Source organism: Pezoporus wallicus, unplaced genomic scaffold (genome assembly GCF_028554395.1).
Source record: "Pezoporus wallicus isolate ANWC-B61680 ecotype Strahan unplaced genomic scaffold, APGP_CSIRO_Pwel_v1 contig_13368, whole genome shotgun sequence".
NCBI lineage: Eukaryota > Metazoa > Chordata > Aves > Psittaciformes > Psittacidae > Pezoporus > Pezoporus wallicus.
Window position 1 is genome coordinate 62,497 of NW_026641141.1, and position 9,874 is coordinate 72,370.

General features: G+C 42.4%; 1 long non-coding RNA gene across 4 annotated transcripts; it reads left to right on the forward strand.

Annotated features, from left to right (window-relative positions):
- The first annotated feature begins 1,635 nt into the window (after positions 1–1,635).
- On the forward strand, positions 1,636–9,516 carry LOC130606134 (uncharacterized). 4 transcript variants are annotated; one of them, XR_008973865.1, is made up of 5 exons: positions 1,636–1,689; positions 1,917–2,070; positions 5,686–5,798; positions 8,343–8,667; positions 9,203–9,507. It is a non-coding gene; the product is annotated as an uncharacterized LOC130606134 (long non-coding RNA). The 4 variants fall into 4 exon arrangements; XR_008973866.1 differs by lacking the exon at positions 1,636–1,689 and having other exon boundaries at positions 1,777–2,070; positions 8,343–8,871; positions 9,203–9,516; XR_008973868.1 differs by lacking the exon at positions 1,636–1,689 and having other exon boundaries at positions 1,782–2,070; positions 5,686–5,781.
- The last annotated feature ends 358 nt before the right edge of the window (positions 9,517–9,874 follow it).

A 9,874-nucleotide genomic window follows, 5' to 3' on the forward strand; every position in this document is an offset into this window, starting at 1 on the left:
GAGGGCAGAGGCGAGGCGAGGCGGCCGCCCCTGCACACTGGCCTCTGACCCTGCAGCTGAGCCCCCTTCACCCGCCTCTGCCCCGCCGCTGGTGGGCTGAGGTGAGCGGCGGTGGCGGAGGGTCTCGGGCATCGGTGCCGAGTGGGTGAGGGGGCGTGTGGCGGCACCACGCGGTGCGTCCTGTGCTTTGTACGGTGTCACACATCCCTCACCGTTTACCGCACCCGCTGAGGGTCTGCTCCTGCCGCTGGGCCTTCCGCAGGGGCCGAGTTCTCCCGGTCAGACCCCTTTCCCCAGAGCCTGTCCAGCGCCGCTCCCGCTGTGCCGGGTCGGTGGGTGAGACACGAGGGGACTGGGTCCCGGTGCTCCCAGGTCCGTGTGAGGCCCGTCCCTGCCGAGCGCGGCACCGCGCTGCTGCCGGGAGCCCCATCCTGGGCCGGGAGTGGGAAGGAGGTGTGGGCTTGGCAGGACAGACCCGTAAAGGGCACATGGAATCGCGGCAGGAGCCCGGCAGCTGCGGCGGAGCCCAGTAGGGTGGACATGCTGCTGGGCCACGCAGATGACAAACATCCAGCCCTTTTGCAAGCCTGAGCCTTGGAAAGGCAGATGGGCATTGCGGTGAGCACCACGCAAACCTTGATGAGAACGTGCTGACAGGAGTGAAAAGAGTGTAAAAGTAATAAACATTGCTGCTGTTGGAAACACTTTCGGTTTTGAGAAGAGTGTTTCCCAAAGGTGATCAAAGCCTGCATTCCCTTGTCCCCTTTTTGAGCAGCATGCTCCAGCTTGAATCCCTGCCTCAAGTGTGCGGACCTCTTTCATGCTTTTTCCTGGTCTCTGGGATCAGCACTATCTCACAGAATTAGAAATAAGATGAGAAGGCACCTTGGTATGTTTTTTGGAAAGGGTCAAGTAGGACAGGGGTGGTGGTAGGGAGGTTTTCTCTTCCACAGATCAGGAGCATCTCCTGGGGGAGAAGGACATACCCTCTCCCAGGAGCTTGCTGCCTATGGCAGACTCCACTGAGCGCTCCACCCTGTTCCTTTCCACTACAAGGTCTCATATGAAGCCTCAGGCCCTTCTCACAGTGTCAGTTACGGTGTCCCAGCTGCACAGCCTAATTGGAAATCAAGTGGCAGCAGCTTTCCGAGTGGCTCCTGCTTGGGTCACACATACTCGCTTTACTGATCATTTGGAACAGCTCATGCAGACGTAGCCACCAGCACAGGACGGACACATATTTATGTCGGCAGTCATAAAAATCTGTTGGTAAAGCAGTATGTGAGAATAGCATAGGAAGAGCGAGGTGCTTGCTTCTCAGAAATCAAGAGGAAGTTACGAATGTCTTTGTGTTCTTGTTGAGTGACTGGCCAGGACCAGGTTGATACGGTACCAGAGAAAAGAGCATCAAGTTCTTCTGCAGGTGCTCTGCCTTCTGCCTTGTGCCTCCTGGTCTTGCCTGCATGCCTCTCTCTGTCTTCTTGAGGCACTTCTGGGATAGCTTCCCAGCATGTTCCTTGTCTTCCTTCTGCTCTGCAGTGATGAAGTGACTGGAGACCTTGAGAGTGTGATAAAGTGACCAGAACAGGGGGGTTATTTCTGCATCTTCAAAACTATGATCCTGTGTTTTGACTCACTGTCAGAAAGGTGCTAATTTAAGCTCCATATGAGAAAGTTGATTTTTTAAGGGTAGGGTTTTTATTAATTTACCTTTAAAATTATATCATATAAAGAACAGTTAGGCTTTCAGTGTTTTACCTTTAGGGTTTGTTTATGGATCTTCTACTACACTTCCTCATGGCCTAAGATGTATGTTGGGGTTTGTACATTTTTCTCCGTGTAAGTTTTCTCCAGCAATTCCTCTTATCTTAGGCATTGATTTAACAGTGGGGTATTTTTTCTTTTTGATTTCTCAGCAGTTCTAGTGCCTTCCATTTACTCCAAGATCTAATAAATTTCACTCACGTTCCCATGGAATATTGCTGGAACACTTGTGGAGAGAGCTAAAATAAAGCAAAGCCAGCAGTATCTGGTAGAACAAAGCTCACCAGAATTTGCTAGCTGTGTCAGGTGAAAACGTTGCTTAATTTAAATATGAAGAAGCGTATAACCTTCCTTTTTACTTCCACAATGATGCTTTGTTGGGGTATACAGATACAGAGAAGTCAATTTTTGAAACAAGCGTTGTAAGGCTCAGGTTCATAACATATTCCAATGCACAATGCTTCTTCATCTTATCTGATTTTATTTTTTACCATTATTTTCCACTTTAGGAAGCAATAGGAGGAGAGCTTGAGAGCTGTACTTGAACACAGATGGTATGATGGCACAGCATTTGCTGCAACTTGCTTCAAGTTATGTTACAGAGTTCATTTTTAACACAAGCTTTAAACCTTTATTTTGTAGAAGAGTCTCATTGAAATGGCAACCACCCAAATGTAGACTATATGTTTTCAGAGGTGCTTGAATATTTTGCGGTAGCATGATGCAAAATTAACTGATTTATAATCCTTAAAAGTGCACATGGAATCCAGGCCAGATGATACGTTAGATGAAGCGCATGTATTGCTTTTTGATATCTCCAGGAAAATATAGGGGAAGCCCTTGTGAAGTAGGCTGAAATGTTGTAGGCAGTGTTAATAGTTTCATGGAAGGGAAACATCAGCCTTTCCAGTCAGTCCTTTCCATTATTTCTGGTTTTGGAGTGAATGGAATGTCGCCTGCCACAACCCTAATTGCCACTACCCATACTTTTTGTTTGCTAACAGTCCCATATGTCAATAGGCACTGCACTCCTTCCCCTTTAAGTGGGCTATTTTTGCCAAACACCATTTCCACTTCTCTGGATTTCATGAACGCTGCCATTTGAAACAGATCCGAGGAATTAGACATTACTCACCTTTGCATATGCTGTCTCTTGAACAGATATTCTCCTGCTGTCTTCTATTCTTATATTTCCTGCACTTTTTCCCCAGTGTGGAATGTTTTATTTTGTCTTGCCTGTTGCTGTTTTGACCAGGGAACATGTTTTTATTTTAAAAGATAGGCTTTAAGCAGTTTCCCTTTCCTTCAGACCCATTTTCTCTGCTGCTCTCCACACAGCTTTTTGTTCGGTGACTTGCACTTTCACTATCTCAGACTGTCAGGCGTACTTGTCAGCAGCTAGGAGCAAAAACTCATTTGTATCGTTAGACACATTTGCATATAAAGGCACATAAATGTATGCTTATTTACAGACATTCTTACTTTACTTTCTTATCTGAGAGGAAGAAATGGAGGGAAATGGGGCAGAAAATGACCCCCGATATCTTTTATTCTCCCTCTAGCACAGCATTTAGTTCGTTCTTCTTCCCTCCCATCGTTTCTCTTGTAAGTGCTTAGCTATTCTTCCCTGTGCTTAACCGTATTTAATTAAAAGTGGATGAGTGGCAAGGCAGGGGTTATCCACACACTAGAAGAGGATGTCAGGGTTTGGGGGGGAAGTAAGTCCAGGAAGTCCATAGGAATAGCTCCTGAAAGTCAGCACATGCTGTCAGGACTGGAAGTCGCAGCGGTGGTTACTCTTGGTGCTGCTAGAAAATAGAGATGCTCTGATTGACTGGTTTGGTTTTTGTATTTTGTTTTCCTGGGAACAGGAAAATGAGGAAAGGCAGCCTAGCAAAGGGCATTTCTCTGGGGACCAGAGATGATTCTGCAAATCTATGGCCTCTGGGGAAAAAAAAAGGAAGAGCTGGCAGCTCTGTTGTGTGCTCTCCTGCTGTCAGGAGCTACTTTTCCAAAAGCTGCTTGCTCAAAATCCTGACTGTTGTGACTTTGTTACATACCTTTATGTGCTGATCCTCAGGCTACACATATATATAATGTATATAGCAGCATTCTGATGCAGCCTTTGTGTGCTTTTGTATGGCTTTGAACTTCATGCCCCCCACACACCAAAAGCAAGATCTTTGGAATATTACCACCTTTCTGGAATAAAACGTTTATTAGCATTCTTAGGAATGTGTCCTAGCTGTCTTAATTTCTTTCCTTGCCCACAGCCTGTGATTTTCAAGCCAAACTTCAAGCTTTGTACAAGGGAATGAGATCTCTTATTCTTCTCCTTTGTAGTCTGATTGTGCTTTTGGATCAACTGACATCCTTTGTCCTCAGGACACTCTTGCAGGTGGACCCAACTGAGAGACTTCAGTGAAGGATGGATGCATTTTAGGCCTTTATTTTCTTTTTGTTCCATTTTTTCCCCCCAGTCTAAAATGAGTCAGATTCTGACTCTCAGTCAGCTGCCAGTGATAAAACAAATTGTGGGTAAAGCTGCTATTTTCCATCATGGAGTGGAAAGTAGTTGGAGCTGCTGGACCTCACATTGCCTTTCTCTTGGTGTCATTGAAGATGTCCTGAGAACCTTCTCTAACCTCACCTCTCTGTCCATAGTTTAGTTTCATAAAAAATGAAACATTGAAGAATCCAAGTACCAGTGAATCCCACATAAGCATTCCTGTACCTTGGATTAAAATCCTCAAATGATTTTGTATATGGACTGATTTAAGTATATATATTGGAGAGTTAATGCATGGTTGGAAGTGTCTCCAAGGATGACTTCTCAGATTCGACTGCTGGTAAAATGCAAAGTTCATTTTCACAACAATAACTCTAAAACGTTTGCCAACATCTTGTCACCCAAGTAACAAGTATGGATGAAGGATGCCCACCAAATGAACGGCATAGAAGTGACGAACTGTAAGTTGTCACCTGCCCAATTCTGAAAAAAATGTAATGTAAAAAGGCAGCTTCCTTTACAGAACCTGTCACCAAACGATGAAGATAAATCAGCACTGCTCTCTACCTCCTACTGACCTTTCTGAGAAAGGAAGCTGGATGCTGTTCTTGCTTGTTTAGAAAAAGGTTCTAAAATTTATGAAAGACTAAAAGTTTGCACAGGGGTCACTAAGGGCTGAATTTAATCTAAATAACTTTAATTCCTGACATTTAGTATATGAGATGGGGGAGGACATTAGGATCTGGCTGCACTTGAAGGGCTGCAATAACTTTCAGTAACTGGTTAGCTGGAAAGAGGGTTTGATAGGGCTGGGTGGTGAAGCTGTCATGTACAAATAGGTTTATTAACGGATCTCATATGGGTGTTTTCACTGTAGCATTTAAGTGTTAGTGACATATTGAATGTAAAAGTGTGCAAATTCTTGCATTGCTGACAGCTGATTTTGAAAATGGGCACCTTGGCATTGCTTTGCATTTGTTTACTTTCCCAGGGAAAATTCAGTTTGCTTCTGTACCCGAGTTGATTTTACAGTCTTAGATGCAAAATCAAAAAGATTAGATGCAAATCAAAAGCTGTGCAGAAGAACAAAGTTCATCACTCTTAAATCAGGTTGATTAATCAGACTATTTTGAGATGCAGCTAAGGAGCGTTTTAGGGATGCTGCTGTAGTCATCACAACCATGAAGAAATCAAATGAAATATCCCCAACATCAGCAACAAAAAGGAGGTTTGAGTGTTTGAAAGCAGTTGCCTAGACAGAGGCCTGCAAGTGGAATCTATGGTTTATACATTACGATTTTATTATGTTCTCATTCCTAACTGATGGCCCAGTGCTGAGGTGTTTGTGTGTCTTCCAAAGATAAAATGAAAGAGCATATCACATATGTTTTCTTCTCCACTTCCTTCTACAGGAAGCAAGATGGATGATGCTGAAACCAGCGTGCTTTGCCCTGGGTGCATGAAGGCAGTTGGCTACCCAGTCTGCTGGGAACACTGGCTAAACACAGGTCCTCCCAGGCTGGAGGTATGAGTTCAAGCAAATTTAATCTGGTGTTGATGAATTCACTGTGCATTAGTCTTATCCTGATCCTCCACACAGGACTGAATTATGGAATCTAGAGTAATTATGTTGGTTTGTAGATGAAAAGAGTTCTGTTCTTTTTGCAAATAATAATCATTGGGATTTGGGAACTTGGAACTCTTTTCAGCTTGTATTCACTTCTATGATGTGTAACCGCTCTTGAGTGAGCAAGATAGATAATACTTAAGAAGTGTTACCAGAAGAGACAGAATGTCTTGAGGCAAACTTGAGACTAATGTCATTCTATTATACCTACTTTGATTTATTTTTGGACTTATTTTTTATTTATTTGAGCTTACTAGGTAATGTTATTTTAATGTTGATTGTCAGGAAAAAGGCTCTATAATGTCTTGCTTCAAATCAGTTCTGCCACTTAATTTCAGAGCTTCTTGTCTTGTATGCATTTATCCTGAGTTTGTCTCTTATTTTTTAAATGATAAATTATTTATTTGCTTTACAGTCTTTAGAAATATACCATAGCTGTTAGAGTTGAATACATCAGAAATATTGCTAAGGTGCAAATTGCCAGTCTTATAGGGAACACACTGAGGTTTTCTGGAGGACCTCAAAAACAAAGCAGTGTAGCTGTTATACATGCAAACTCTCACCTTAAACATTTGCCACTAAAAGGATCAATGGGTAATGTATTGAACCTGTATTTTTATAAAGTAATCCAAGTAATTATTAATAAAGTGAATTATGTATTAGATGTTCATTTAAAGTTAAAATGAAATGATGCTGTATGTCAAAGGTTATATTATGAGGTGGTCTAAGAAACAATATAGAACAGAAAAATCTCATTAATCTCTTACTGCTATCTGGATGGTTCATATAGGTATGGATGAAGGTGAATTTACGTATTTTATTTAGATTTTCACAAGTCCTTGGTAAAATTATTACAGCAAGCTATTAAAGATATTAAAGATGGGGTTTTACAAGGGCATCTTAGGCCCGTAAATACATATATATGTAAGTAACTTTATTTAAGTTACAGGTATTAATAGCATCTCTAATCTTGAAGGTTTGCTTGATGCAGTAGGAATTTAACATTTTCCACTGGTAAAATTGCTCCGTTCCCTTGTTTTTGCTGCCGAGCATGTGCAAAACCATCTTGACAGCTCCAGGCTGCTAAGCCCCAAAGAAATACATAAAATAAGCATTTTCTTGCAAGTTTCCTCACAACTGCCTGTCAACTTCAGTTTTGCATCCCAGCAACCAATTTCAATTCATTTTATTTTATACTGACTACATTTATCACAATTTATTTTATGTTCTTGATAGGATATTTAAAGAGGCTCTCAGGGCCGCAGATTGCTACTGAAATGTTAGACAACATTTGGCATGAACAGGATCAGGAATTAAAAACTGCCATTTTTTTTAGCCCTGGTTGCCTTTGAAATGAGGTTTGTGAGATTGTGTTGTTTATCTCTCTGTACATTCAGCAATTCCCCTTAAAACTTTGGGACCCATTTTCAACCAAATTTGAAAGATGAGCTGAAATCTGAAGATAAATAAGGTCTGTGAAAAACTGCAGCTGTACAGAGGACAAAGTGGGTAATTAAATGCCTGTGCTGTGGAAAAGGCAGGTGGAAGCCAGCCTTTATATAGCGGTTGAGAGCCGCCAGCCTGCCAAAGTATGCTCAAACATTTTTGATTGAGCATAGCATGTGCCCTATATGGAGAGTGGGTTTCGGGAGAGAGCCCAAGGTTGTTACAGCAGAGGAGATTTTAGGAGATAACCACAAATCCACGAAAACAGTCAGTCAAACCCCACCTTGTTTGTTTTATTTCTTGCAGAGCAACTCGAATCTGTTGCCCTGCCTCTTCCTCCTCCTTCCCACCCCAAACACCTTTTTCCTCCCAGAATCTTCAGAGTCTGTTGCTATCTTTGTATTCCCTTGCTCTTCTGGCTCAGAATCAATTCCTGTAACTTAACCGGCCTAAGAACTCTGTCTGATTTAGTAATGAGGTCGCAGATATACCCTGCTGGGAGCCAGTTAATGTCTGTTTCTTCATCCAAAAAGTTCAACCAGGCTGTTAGGATGTGCTGATGTCAGTAGCTGTAACAAAACTAATCAGCACTGACCCCTTTCCACCCTGACTGGAGAATCTCCTGCTTTGATATTTATACTCATCAGATGTTTGTGGATTCTTATTGTGCCCCCTGACAGCTACCTGACATTTTAAAGACCCAGCTGTTGTGTGGTAGGACAAATGAATCCTGTTTAAAAGAAGCTAACTAGAATCAAACAATTATTTTTGTAATCTATATGCACATTTCAAATAGTATATCCAACCCAACATTGCAGTCTTTTTAGAATATTCTGTAAGATTTTAGAATATTCTATGGAGGCTTACAACTCCATAGGATCTCCAAGGATCTGTATTAACTCTAAAAAGCAGTGTGAAAGTTGTATATTTTACAAATCAGCTTAGCTGGAGAAGCAAGAAAACATGCCTTGTCTCCTTTTTGTCTTTTGCTGTCAGGTTCTTCCTCAAGATGGATAACCTTATCTAGCATGGAAAGTTTTTGTAGTTCTTCTCTGGTCAGTTATCCAAACAGGACAAAATTGAGCTGATGTCAAAACAAAGAATACACTGGGCTGTGATAAAAGCTGCTCTTCTGCACAACTTCCTAGCTTGCAAAACCTGCCTGGTTTTGCATAATAAATAAGCCCCAGGAAGTATAAAGTTAGTGGGAGTGCTTGTAGTGTGGCCAAGGTACAGTTTTACAGTCGTTTAAAGGTCAGCAGCAAATTGACATATACACCCAGTCCTGCAGGATAAGGCTCTGTGGGGACAAACCTCTCAGGTGAATGTCTGCATGATTTGCCTCTGGCCATATGGAAAATGTGAGGCCTAAGAAGGGGCTGAGATCCCACCGGGTCACTTGCAAGCCAGGGCCAGAGTTACCAAATCAACCTTTCTCAGCATTTATTAGGGCAGGCTTTGAAACTTACGTGCTGAGGAAAGCTTTTTGATGCAAAAACTCCAGACCCATGGCCTCACAGGGCAGGTATTCTTTTTTGTCCCTCAGCTTCTGGATTCTCTTCTTCTTCTTGCTTAACTTGAAAATCCAAGTTTATGGATGTTATTGTCTCTCAAGTAGTTAATGTCTCACTTCTCAGACATTCTTTTTTCAAACTTGGCAGGCTTCTGGCCAGGCTCATTAGAAGTGTAACTAGCCTGTACCAAATGATCTCTATGTTACCTTAAGCAGCATGCGAGCTGCAGTAATAGCAGCAGACTAACTGCAGAATGCTGCAAGTTGCTCTGAGCTTCACCAACAGATTTGTTGATCAGCTCCAGATTTTACAATGTCATTTTCCTTCTTATTCTTTAGCGAGAAAAACTGTCACCAGAGCTGGTTACAGCTCACGCCTGCAAATGCAAAAAAGTTGTATGGAGACAACAGTGCACAGGGAGACTTGCTAGGCCATGGATTAAGATGCCAAGTTTCGGGGAAGATGGTTTGCACAAGGAAAGCTCAGAACTCAAAAGCAGAGATTGGGTGCTCTTCTAAGGACAACAGGTGGAGGGATGAGATTTGGGGAAAAAACCTAAACCCCCAAAACCTACTGTAGGAAAGGTTCCACCTCTGTGAAAAGAAGAAGGAAGGAGGGTAATAAAAGTATGAAGTGTATCTAGTTTCAGGACTTTGCTGAAGAAAAAGAAGCGCTCCTAAAAATCACTACTACAGGTGAAATCATAGGGTTAGGGTTAAAGGATGGAAAGATCTGTACTGCAACCTGCAACTGTTGGAAAGCACGTGGGGTGAGAGGGTGTTAATAAGCAGATTATAAGACAAGGTGGAGATTTGGAAGTGTCCAGCTAGAGCTATGGTTGCTGTTCAGGCAGGAAGTTCTTGAAATGTCCTGAACTCCATGGAGCATGCTTAAATCCATGAGTCAGCGTGGTATGTGCTACAACTACTCAGCCCTGATCAGGAAACTCTGAACTATTTTTCTCCATCTCCTACAGACAGCTGGTGATGAGGCAAACACGGTTAGAAGTTCTCT